The 12,824-nt window shown below is 38.5% G+C and overlaps 1 pseudogene; it reads right to left on the bottom strand.

Moving 5' to 3' along the window:
- Positions 1-2,048: 2,048 nt before the first annotated feature.
- Positions 2,049-3,098, bottom strand: LOC149822484 (putative Ufm1-specific protease pseudogene; annotated as a pseudogene).
- Positions 3,099-12,824: the final 9,726 nt, after the last annotated feature.

Raw genomic sequence — 12,824 nt, 5'->3', positions numbered from 1 at the left:
GAGATAGAATTTGGAATTTGAAATACAAGATGATTCTGAAGTTTCAAAGTCAAATTGGACTTTGAAATTGAATTCTTGAATCTTTTTGAGAAATATAGTTGAATTTGAATTTATGAATAGGATTTGATCTGAGAAATGAAGAAAAGAATCACTTGAATTTATGAAAAAGAATTTTGAAAATATGATGCAATTCTATCCTAAATGATGAATGAATTTAAAGAATTTTGAAATTGGATTTTGAAAATCATATTTCATTCTTTACATGAATTGAAATAAGATTGAAAATATAATACATTCTTGACTATGGTCATTGAATGTATTATATAATAATCTATATTTAAATTCAGGTGAAGAATAAAACATATTTTTGTGCTTTTATAGAGTTTAAAATGAAATTAACTCTCAATATACCTTGACTATGGCCATTGGTATATATATTGATTTAATTTTAAATTAAACTCTGATAAAAGAGGAAAATATTTAAAGAAAATATGATGGATTTTGAAAAGGATCCAGTGTGGATCTAGTGTTATTTCATAAAAGATAAAAATACTAAGTCTTGTTTACATCCCGACTATGGCCATTGATGTAAATCATCAACTTAGGATTAATTACCTCTTACGAAATGGTGCATGTGCCATTCGTGTTTCACCATAGTGAGATTTTGAAAAATGAAGGTAAAAAGTATGGAAATAAGCAATTTATGACATTTACAATGCTCATTCATTCCAATCTAGAACAGAAAATGTAAATTTCCATTAAGATCTAACTATTACAAATTTTGAATTGAATTAAGATCAAACTCCTAAAACTAAAGCAGTTTCTACCTAATCCCTGTAAAATTCCAAATTTAACACATGATATATATAGGGAGCAATTCACATAATATCATCTTAAACCTAAGATACAATCAAAATATTCATTCACATATCTTACACACTAAAAAAAAGTGTGAGTTTAATGACAAATTCTATATTGGGATCACATGTTGAGTATTAGAATATACGTGTAACATCCTAAATGCAATATCCCGAAATAGTAATGAACCTAAAGTAAGCTTATTTAGAAGATATGGATGATATTCTAAGCTAGTTAGAATACACCTATACCCTCTAAATGGAAAAATTTATATCTAATGAGTGGTGGAGTATGCACATATGTTTAGTGTAGGTGTTGTGCATGTGTGAAGGTATGGGATTGGATAAAATAACAAAGATGTAATCAATCTAGGTGGCAAAAAGTTTGTTGGATGTAGCTATGATATTATGGGTAGTTTGGCAAAACATAAGCAATAGTGGTAAGCAAATGAATGCTGGTATGAATCTATTACAAACACAGAAAATATATATATGTAACAGGGTGGCTGCAGTAAGAAGTGATGAATAGCGGTGAATATGATATGTTGCAGTGGTGGCATGTATAGGTACTGATTTAGGTGTGAATGCAGAGGCTATGGGTATTAAGTTGTGGCCAGGGAAACTATAATAGGTGGACTGGGGGGCATGGCTATAGATGGGCCTGTGTAGAGAATAGACAGGATACAGGTAACAATGAAAGAAAATGATTTTGAGACTATATAGTAGATGTTAATGAAAGCAGGGGTACTGCTAGACTGAAGCAAGGTGCAATTACGGTAGTATGGTGAAAATAGAGTAGTAAATCAATAGGTGCAGAAATGATAGTGATACAGATGCTATAAGTATGGGAAATGAAGAAGAAGGGTGCGGCAATGCGAAAGGTGGATGTGTACGTGCTGTGAAGGTGATGACAGGTGGGTACTTGATGCTGAGCAGTAAAGGGAAAAGGCAATGAAAATGCACAGGGTGATGGGCAGGGGTAGAGATGGGCACCCCAATGAAATTACACATGGATTGTGATATTTAAATATGTAAAACTGGGTTGTTGGCATAATGGAGATGATTGGTGAATGGGAAGGATGACATCAGTAATGTGGAGACGTGCTGGATAATGTAGTGAAGGAGGTTACACATAACCTATATGTTGTGGAGTGGTTTGTACAGGGGCAATGAAGGGTGACAAGTGCTGGGTTAGCAGATAAGTGAGTGGATGGAGTTCCAACTTGTGGAAATGGGTACTGGGGTCCCTTGAATGTCAAAATGCAAAGCTAGCTCTCTATATTTCTCAGGAAGCTCTGCACCAGATCTCACATTTATAATCTTGCAACTTACACCAAAAAGTTTATTAAGCACAAAGTTCAACTTAATGGCACCAATCCATTCACTTGATCCACTAAAACAGGGGTCCTTGTCATCAATTCTTACAAGAGCTTGTTGAATATCCCTCTGTGAAGGAACATTTATAGATGTGCAATGCCGCAACTTAAACCATGAAATGATAGCCTGTAATGATCGGTAAGCACAACCCCATCCATTGTCATTTATGTCATCCTGAAGGTGATGGTAGTATTCATAGGAACCATCAACCAAGGACACGAAACCTCCAGAGACACCACTACTTGGCATTCCATTATGAGCATCTATGAGCCGATTAGAATCTGCAAGAAAATCTTTTGCAACACCAAATGTAAGAGCGTTTGCAGCTCTAAGAAGTGGGCGATCCATAGCAAACAAATCTCTGCGAGTTGAATTCTGCAAATCACTTCAACAATTGTGTCAAAGTTCTGTTAAAGAGAGGTTTGTTGTACCTCATTCTCTGACCATATCCATACCATTGGTTATCAAGGTGGTCGCCTACTGTGAATGGTTCTTGACAACAAAGGGGTTAGGGAATAAGTAGTATAGATATTAGCAAATAAAAGGTACATATACAAATATTTATACTAGAGATACTTCAATCAGTATGATGGGGATACAGATCTAATGTAATGCACTAATGATGGAACTGTAAAAAAAAAAAAAACGCAGACATGTCTTAAGTGAATATGAAAACATACATGGAGCCGTGATTAAAACTTGAAAAGGCAGAGAAATTACATATGGATGGCATATATAAATAAATAAAAAATGGCAGACATGGCTTCATTTGTATAGATGCAAATGAAAATTATATACCTCAGAACTGAGCTTCACAGAGACTGATGCTAATGCTGAAGTGAAACTTGATTCTCCGTAGTTCATTAATGAGGATATGCAACCGAAGAAGATGTAAAATTGGACCGAAGAAAGGATGCAAAAGAGGGATACGTGGGGTTATTCACTTGGATCTTACTCTCTGAGGCAACTGATTCGATCAGAATCTCACCCACCTTTATAAGGCCTCGCCTCAATAACGGTAGGGGGGAGTAAAGCCATGAACCGACTTTCAAGACTAAATTATATCAAACAAAACTCAAATCTCAAGATCAAATGACCGATCGATCAGAGAGAGAACCAAATGTGAAGATGGAACATTGTTGTGATCCCTTTTCCCTTAAAAAAAATGAACGAAATACAGATGTAACAGAAACTAAACAACGAGTGTAACTTAAAATCAGGAAGAAATACAAAGATAATACATATTAAAACAATAGTAGAATTGGATATGAGATGAATTAGATGCAACGGGGTGATTCGAATCCTCTCATCATCAGACATGGGAAATCGGGTGATCCACGTATAATCAGAGAGAAGAAAAAAAAAAGTCGTTGGGATCTATATAACATATGTGAAGGGGAAACACTTGAAAATAAATAAATGATAATAAATAAATAAAAAGCATACGCAGAGGACACCAATTGACCCTATGTAGTTCAATACGTGAAAGAAGCATGGATCTAGCATATGAGATATTTAAGAATATCTATACATAATTCCCAGATAACAGGAGAAGGAGATGAAAACAGAAAACTAAATATAAGTAAAAAAAAGAAAAGAAAAATCCGATATGAGCAACATAATGGGACAAACGAACAAATAGAATTTTGAGAATAATCAAAATACAAAGCCCAAAGGACATCAGAGTGTTGCTCGATGTTATTCAAAATCTGATGTCATTCAAAATAAGAAACAAAAAATGTAAAGATGACTAAAGCAAATAGCAGAAGAGAACAAGAAATCAGTTAATAAAACGAAGCAGAGAAAATTAGGCGTAAATAGATTTTCAACCGAAAAATCAGAGAAATCTGATAAACACAAAGCAAGATGTTAGAATGAATCTTCTGATTGTTGTTGCACGAGGTGGGTTGATGCTTGCACAGGCAACATCAACACCACCAAGGGTGCATAGATGGTATGAATCGAAACAGGTAAAAAAAAACTAAAGAAAAGGAAAGAACGAAGGAGAGAAAAACTTACCGGATGGTTAATCGAAGCGGGAGAGGGCTTCAGCTATTGTGATGAAAATTTCTTTGATCGGCCAAAAGAGGAGAAAGGATCAGAGATCAGGGGAAGAGACCGAGAAAGCTTCAAGAATTGCTGGATGGCGAGATATGGATCATGGAAATGGCGGAAGGGAAATGGATGAAAAATGGATTGTAATAGACGACAATGGAGAGGTAGGAGACGGATCTCCTCTCCCTCCTGCGTGCTTTCCTTTTAAAGAGCAAAGGGAGGTTTCGAGAGGGAGACTGTTGGAGATGGAAGGCCATTGATCAGGAGAGAGGCGATGGAGGGTGCGAACGGGAGTGGTCGTTGCAGTTTTTCTCGAATTCCCAAGAGAGGTCTCCTTTTCAGAACTTTTCTAAAAAAACGTTTTTATTTTCAAAAGGAGGTTTCAAGAGAGGGTTTTAACAAAACAGTTTTCAAAAAAAGTTTCAATTGCATATTTTTCTAAATTTTTGGAAATTTTCTATTGTTTTCTTTTTTCGATTTTCTTATTTTTTTGTTATTTTCTTTAAATTTTAAACATATTTTTGTATTTTTGAAAACAAAACTCTAAAAACTAAGAAAATTAATACTAATTTTACAAAATTTCAAAATATTCATAAAATAAAGGTTTTTCTGAAAAATCAGGGTTATCTTGGGAATTTTTTTTTTAGAAGACTGGGTTTGGATCCAGGTTTTGAGAGAATATTCGAGTTTTAAGCCTCAAATCAAGGAAAATAATGTGATGGATCCAAACGGATACCAGACGAACCGTTCAAGCTATTTAAAACTATTTTTGGTATTTTCTGTAAATTTAATTTAAAATTGGATAACGAGACTCAGATTTGGATCTGGACAATGGATCCGAATTCGAAATCACGTCACACATATAAAATGAACTTAATTTTAGTAAAACTTGAGAAATGAACTGGAATTTATTTTTAAAAGTGGCTCAATTGCTCAGAAAATGATATCAGGGGGCAAAAAGGGAATATTTAAAAGATTTTGAAAAATTTGGGGTGTTCACAGATGCCCCTCTTTCCTCTGTATGGGGTCGGTCCTAACTCGGTCAACGCTTCCTATGTTTTGATAATCACTCTTTGTTGTTTTAAGCTTACACAACGGATCCTACTTGTTCCCCGCAGCTCGAGCCCTACATCTTTTACACTCGTAGGCACACGCTACGTCGCAACCTCCTAAGGTAGGGGAAAGTTGCACGAGGACTTTGAATGAATTAAATAAAGATTTAGAAAATTGAGATAATGCCAGATGATACTTATATGAGTCGTGATTTACTATTCCTTGCTTATCTTTATATCCCTGAAATTATATGCTTCATGTAGCCGACATATTTTGTGTGCTTATTTAGTTATGTAGTTAGTTCTTGTCATTAATTAACTTCACTTGCTTCTTGTCGTTGCACTGCATATGATTAGATTTACTATTATATTTTTGTTCTAGCTGCCGCCCTCAGGCAAGCCTTGCGGGGCATGCAGGTGCGCGTACCATATTTCATGCCTTTCAGAAAGGTGTGAATTTGTGTACAGGCACTACAAGCTCGAGAAGAGGATCTTCTTTGTGCAAGGTCCGACTTCTCGAGCATAAAATCCTGCTTATAAAGCTTGTATTCCATCTATGTGTTGCTAGATGCAACTAATTATACCCCGAGTCAGTTATTCAGAAGGAATAATTTGATTCACGATGATCCCAAGACTTGTTTGAGATTTACTATTTCATAGCGATTGAGCATGCCAACTATATTACTGCTTTTAAGTCATACAAAACACTATGTGGGGTTATCCTTCAAGAAACCCATGACCTGCTGTCATCGTCGAACTTTTTTGACAGGTATGGTATGTTCACTACAATGAGTAGTATGAGAGGTCGTTGAACACCTCAAGTTGTGCAATAAGCACTATGTTGAAATAAATAAAGATAATGACGTTCGCCTCCACAAGCCAAATACTCAAAGAGCTATGCATAACAAGATTGAACCAAATAAAGTGCAACATATTGAATATTTTCTTTTTATCGTAGTTGTACTTTAAAAAAGGTATAACCATACTTTTAGATAAGTACGTCGTGCTAGTGTTACGATGCTTGGGATGATATGGTTGTGGCAACCTCAATGCGTGCAAATAATACAATATTGAGATCACATAAATAGTGATGATTCACCTTCACATGCAAGATGCTTGAGTTGGTTGAAAGACCAAAGCATGCAGAATGGGTCTTCAGTTAACTAACACCTAACATACTCATTCGAACCGCTGACTCCCGTTAAAAGAGAGGATGAGAAGGTACAAAAACTTTAATGGACAGTCCATTAATGGCAGTTACGGGCAAATGACTCAGTTTTTTCAATCATCGGAGTTAGGGAAAATGGGCTATAAAAGATAGCTTTTAGGTACTTTCGCAAAAGTTGGATGCATCCATTGGAACAAGTGACCTTTAGTGAATTCTCTCTCAGTCACCGACCGTCCCCTTAGGAGCAAACTCAACTAGCTATTCGAGGTATTGAAAATACATGGCATAATAGACCTCCAAACTAGTATCAATTGTTTATAAGATTCGTGCCTTGCACATACCCGCAAGGCCAGCTAATATCGAAACATAAATTATCTCGTTTTCATTACTAGTTGAATTGTTCATGCCTGTTGTAGCATTACACTTATTAGTTAAACTACTTATGTAGTTCTTTACTTGTATTAATTAGCTAATTGTGCTAGTTAACTGCATATAATGTTACTTATATCTTGTGTTGTCTATTTCCTTCAGTTTAGATGTTCTTTGCACATGTTGCTTATATTTAATTTATCATAATTATAAATACTACTACTGCTTTCAATGAAATAAACTGCTTAGCTTGTGATATACTACTTTATTTATTCTACATTGTCTATTTATGCACCTACCAGTTTGTTATGAAACTGACCCATTTCATGGGCAGATGGCAAGTAAGACTTTACAGACGATCGATAGTGCAATGCAACATGGCTTGAGATCACCCTCTTTCTGCTGGCGTCGTGACTAGTCCTGGTGGATAAGGTTGGTTTGTAAGCTAACGTGCCTAAAATTGTTAACTTATTTTCCTTTCTAAAAAGAATTTACTTTCACTAACGTCATTAAAACCAAACCCTAAAATTTGAAAGGTTTTCTCTAAATGTTTTCAAAATTTATAAGTTGAAATTTTGGGGCGTTACAACTTGGTATTAGAGCAATTCAGAAAAAGGTGAATCTTAACCGTCGAGCATCCCATCGTGCTATAAGTCTTTTATGTTTGATTTGCATGCTTAAACTAAAATTAATATCCTTGCTTTGTTCGTCTGCTGGTCCAAATGGTAGTCACGGTGGGGGCACATATGGGATGCATAGCCGCTCAGGCGGGCGTTACAACTTGGTATTAGAGCAATTCAGAAAAAGGTGAATCTTAACCGTCGAGCATCCCATCATGCTATAAGTCTTTTGTGTTTGATTTGCATGTCCAAATGGTAGTCACGGTGGGGGCACATATGGGATGCATGGCCGCTCAGTCGGGGGTAGGGGTCTTGTCCTGTAAAGAGGCAGATATTTATCTTTGTCAAACTTTTAGGCTAGCATGCCACCCCCACCCACGTCCACTGATACTTGGGTTTTTGGTAAATGCTTCATAATATATATAAATGATGTTTTATCTCTATGTTCATTAAAAAACTTAACTTACGCATCCTTCGGTGCGAATAAAGGATAATACAAAGCACAAATGGCGATTCGTCTGGTGAATGGTCTGAGCAATGAGGATTCATTATGAATTCCCTTGGTACTTTGGCAGATGTGATTCGAAGACAAGTTTGCCCACAGTGGAACCCGACTCCCTTTACAGAGATGACCCCAATCATGACTTACGAAAAGTTTCTAAAGCTTGATCCTCCACCCTTCACGGATAAGGTTGACCCAGACATGGCTGAAAGTTTGGTCAAGAAGGTGGAGCGAGTGTTCTAAGTTTTGACTGTTCCTAATGATAAAAAGACCATGTTTGGGTCCTTTCGACTGAAGGACAATGCACGCGCTCAAGTGGTGGGACACGACTCGAGACGTGCAATTCCTGGGTGCTGAGGTGATTCCTTGGAAGACCTTCAAGATAGCTTTTCTAGGGAACTACTTCCCTCCTCATGAGAGGAAAAAAGAAGAAGGTGGAATTTCTGGAGTTGTGTCAGGGCAGCTTAAGTTTGGGCAAGTACGTCGTCAGGTTCCAGCAGTTGGAGCGCTACTGTCTCAATTTGTTTGGGGATGACCGCGAGCGGGCTCAGAAGTTTATTCATGCATTAAAGAAGGGGCTCAGACACCGGGTTTTGACCAGTATACCCTCAACTTTTTCTATAGCAGTTGCAATATCCACTCTATTAAATGATGATTAGAAGCGAGTTAAGGGTGAACAAGATAGAAGGTATAGTGAGAATGGTGGAAACAACGAGCGACAACATACTGACAATAAAATGTAGAGGCCTCCATTCAAGAAGCAAATTGATGATGGAGGAATTGAGCCACAAAAATTGTCAAAGAGATATGTCTAAAGTGCAACTATGTTCATCCTGGACAATTGTGCCCTCAAGACACTGGTGGTTTTCTATATTGTGGTAAGATGGGGCATTATGCTAGAAATTATTGCAAGAAGGTAGCAAATTGACAATGACAAACCACAATTGAAGGTCAACAACAACAATAACCATAAAAAGAAGGGTCTGGCTATGTTTATTCCACCATGACCGAACAAATAGAGGATCGCGATTAGAAACTCAAAATGTCTTAGGTTAAGACCGTTTGTGATTCAGTGCAAATTTTGTTAAGCAAAAGTTATTAATAAAATCATGCATGAATTTGATCAATCGAATTATTAGCCTAGAACTATTCCCAAAAACTTATTATGAGTTGTCTTGATTATTTTAAAAGAGCATATATGTTTGGGATCGCTCACACATATGGTGCATTCTCATTAACACTGATTAGATAAGAACAAAATCTTAAAGAATAATCTTTAAATAAAATTTTGCAGACGAAATTCTTTTAAGAAGGGTAGGATATAAAGCCCATGAAAAAAAACCAAACCTGGGTCAGGGTCGGGGTCGAACCCAACCTGGGCCCTTTAGGTTAAAACACGGAAGGGCGAGGGTTCCTTTAAACCCTCTTTATGCTCCCTATGCACCATACTCCCCTTTACGAAAAGGAAAACCCTTTAAGGGTTTTCCGAAATTCACTCCCTCCCCCCCCCCCCCCCGTGTTTTAAAAACATGAGAGGGAAGAGGGGGGGGGGGGGGGGGGCTCACCGCGCGGCCTCTCCTCTTCCCTCCCTCCACTCTCCCCATCTTCTCTCCTCGTCTCTTGTTCTCAGCGTGCGATCAAACCCCGACACCTCCTCCCTCTTGTTTTGATCAACTCTGTTGTCGCCATCGCCGATGACCTCGAAGGTATGCCCTCCCTCTCTTCTCTTTTGTTCTTCTTCTTTCACTTCTTCTTCTCTTTCCTTTGTGCTCGTTAGGAGGCCAGCGAACCCCTGTCGTGCTTTCTCCTCTCAGTTTGTTGGGAGGTTGGTGGCCCCCTGTCGTGGCCACCCCCTCTTCCTCTTTGGCTATCTGAGAGTTGACAGGAGGCTAGTGGCCCCCTGTCGTGCTCTCCCCCTTATCTCCCTTTCTTATGCGTACATTAGGACACTGACAGGAGGCCCACAACTCCCTTTCATGCCTCCTCTCTCTGCATATATTGGGAGGTCAACAGAAGGTCGACGACCCTCTACTACACCTCCCCTCTCTCTCTCTGCGTTCATCGGAAGGCCGAAAGGAGGCTCGCGACCCCTTGTCGTGCCTTCCCTTGCTCCCTTTGTTTGCGAGAGGGCCGACAGATGGGCGGTGGCCCCTGTCGTGCCATCCCTTCTCTCTGTTCCTCCCTCCCTTTCTGTTGCCAGTAGACAGGGGCTCGCCCCTTGTTGCCTCATGGATTTTTGGCAGGCAGGGGCTCGCCCCCTGCCACCTCTAGGATCCCAACAGGCAGGGGTGATGCCCTTGTCGCCTTCTATTTTTGGCAGGCAGGGGTGACGCCCCTGCCGCCTCTCTGTTTGCGGTAGACAAGGGCTCGCCCCCTACCGCCTCTCTAATTTTTGCAGGCAGAGGCACGCCCCTGCCACCTTTCTTTTTTGATCGACAGGCAGGGGCGATGCCTCTGCTTGATTCTCCTTGTTTGGTAGGGCAATTAGTGCACACCACCATGTGTCAGGATATTGCAAGTTCAAAACCCTATGTTATGTCATATTGGGGTCACCTTTTGGTTTAGTCGAGTAGGAGCCACTCATGTTGCCCCTATTTCCTCTGCATGGGGTTAGTCCCAACTCGGTCAACACTTCCTATGTTTTGATAATTACTCTTTGTTGTTTTCAGCTTACACGATGGATCCTGCTCGTGCCTCGCAACTCGAGCCCTACAACTTCTACACTTGTAGGCACACGCAGCGTCGCAACCTCCCGAGGTAGGAGAAAGTTGCACGAGGACTTTAAATGAATTAAATAAATATTTAGGAAATTGAGATAATGATAGAGGATATTTATATGACTCGTGATTTACTGTTCCTTGCTTGTCTTCATATCCCTAAAATTATATGCTTTCTATAGCCGATATATTTTGCGTGCTTATTTAGTTTTGTAGTTAGTTCCTATCGTTAATTTTCTCCACTTGCTTCTTGTTGCCATTGCACTACATATGATTAGATTTGCTATTACATTTCTATTCTAGTTGCCGCCCTTAGGCAAGCCTGGCGGGGTGTGCAAATGCGCGTACCATATGCGAGGCGCGCAGATGTACATACCATATTTCATGCCTTTTGAAAAGGTATAAAATTGTGTACAGATGCTACAAACTCGAGATGAGGATCTTCCTTGTGTAAAGCTTGACTTCTCGAGCACAAAATCCTGTTTGTAAAATTTGTGTTTCATCTCTATGTTTCTAGATGTAACTAATTATAACCCGAGTCACTTACTCGGAAGGAATGATTGGATCCACGACGATCCCAAGACTTGTTTGAGATTTTCTGTTTCGTAGTGATTGAGCATGTCAAGTATATTACTGCTTTTAAGTCATACGAAACACTGTGTGTGGTTATCCTTCAAAAAATCCATGACCTATTGTCATCGCCAGACCTTTTTTGATAAGTACAATATGTTTACTATAATGAGTTGTATGAGAGGTCATTGAGCACCTAGAGTTGTGTAATAAGCACTCTGTTGAAATAAATAAAGATAATGACATTCGCCTCTACAGGCCAAATGATCAAAGAGCTAGGCGTGTCAAGATTGAACCAGATGAAGTGCAACATATTAAATATTTCTCTTTCGTCATAGTCGTACTTTCAGAAAGGTACGACCATACTTTTAGACAAGTACATCACACTGGTGTTACGATGCTTGGGATGATGAGGTTGTGGCAACCTCGATGCGTGCAAATAACACAATATTGAGATCACATAAATGGTGATGATTCGCCTTCATAGACAAGATACTCAAGTTGGTTGAAAGATCGGAGCATGCAGAATGAGACTTCAGTTAACTAACACCTAACATACCCATTTGAACCGCTGACTCTCGTCAAAAGAGAGGATAAAAAGGTATAAAACTCTGATGGACATGTCATTAATGACAATTACGGGTAAAAGACTCAGCTTTCTCAGTCATCGAAGTTAGGAGAAATGAGCTACAAAAGATAGCTTTAAGGCACTTCTGCAGAAGTTGGATGCATCCATTGGAACAAGTGGCCTTTGGGGAATTCTCTATCGATCACCGACCGTCCCCTTAGGAGCGGACTCAACTAGCTATTTGGGGTATTGAAAATACATGGCATGATAGACCCCTGAACTAGTCTCAATTATTTCTATGATTTATGCCTTGTGGGTACCCACAAGGCCAACTAATATCAAAACATAAATTAACTCATTCTCATTGCTGGTTGAATTGTTCATGCCTGTTGTGGCATTACACTTGTTAGTTAAACTAGTTATGTAGTTCTTTACTTGTATTAATTAGCTAATTGTGCTAGTTAACTGTACATAATGTTACTTACATCTTGTGTTGTCTCTTTATTTTAGTTTAGATGTTCTTTGCATATGTTGCTCAGATTTAACTTCTTACAATTACAAATGCTACTATTGCTTTCAATAAAATATAATGTTCAGCTTGTGATGTCCTACTTTATTTATTCTACATTATTTATTTGTGCACCTATCAGTTTGTTATAAAATTGATCAATTTCATGGGCAGGTGGCAAGTTAGACTTTACAAACGGCCGATGGCATGATGCAACATGGTTCGAGATCACCCTCTTTCTGTTGGCGTCCTGACTATTCTTATTGGATAATGTTGGTTTGTAAGCTAACGTGCCCAGAATTATCAACTTGTTTTCCTTTCTAAAAAGAGATTACTTTCGCTGACGTCTTTAAAACCAAACCCTGAAATTTGAAAGGTTTTCTCTAAATGTTTTCAAAATTTACAAGTTAAAATTTTGGGGCATTACAATGTGAGCCAAAGGTTCCAAAGAACTAGTGTGG

Source organism: Nuphar pumila, chromosome 11 (genome assembly GCF_984573655.1).
Source record: "Nuphar pumila chromosome 11, dmNupPumi1.hap1.1, whole genome shotgun sequence".
NCBI lineage: Eukaryota > Viridiplantae > Streptophyta > Magnoliopsida > Nymphaeales > Nymphaeaceae > Nuphar > Nuphar pumila.
The sequence above is the reverse complement of the archived record's forward strand: the minus strand, read 5'-3'. Positions and strand labels throughout refer to the sequence as shown.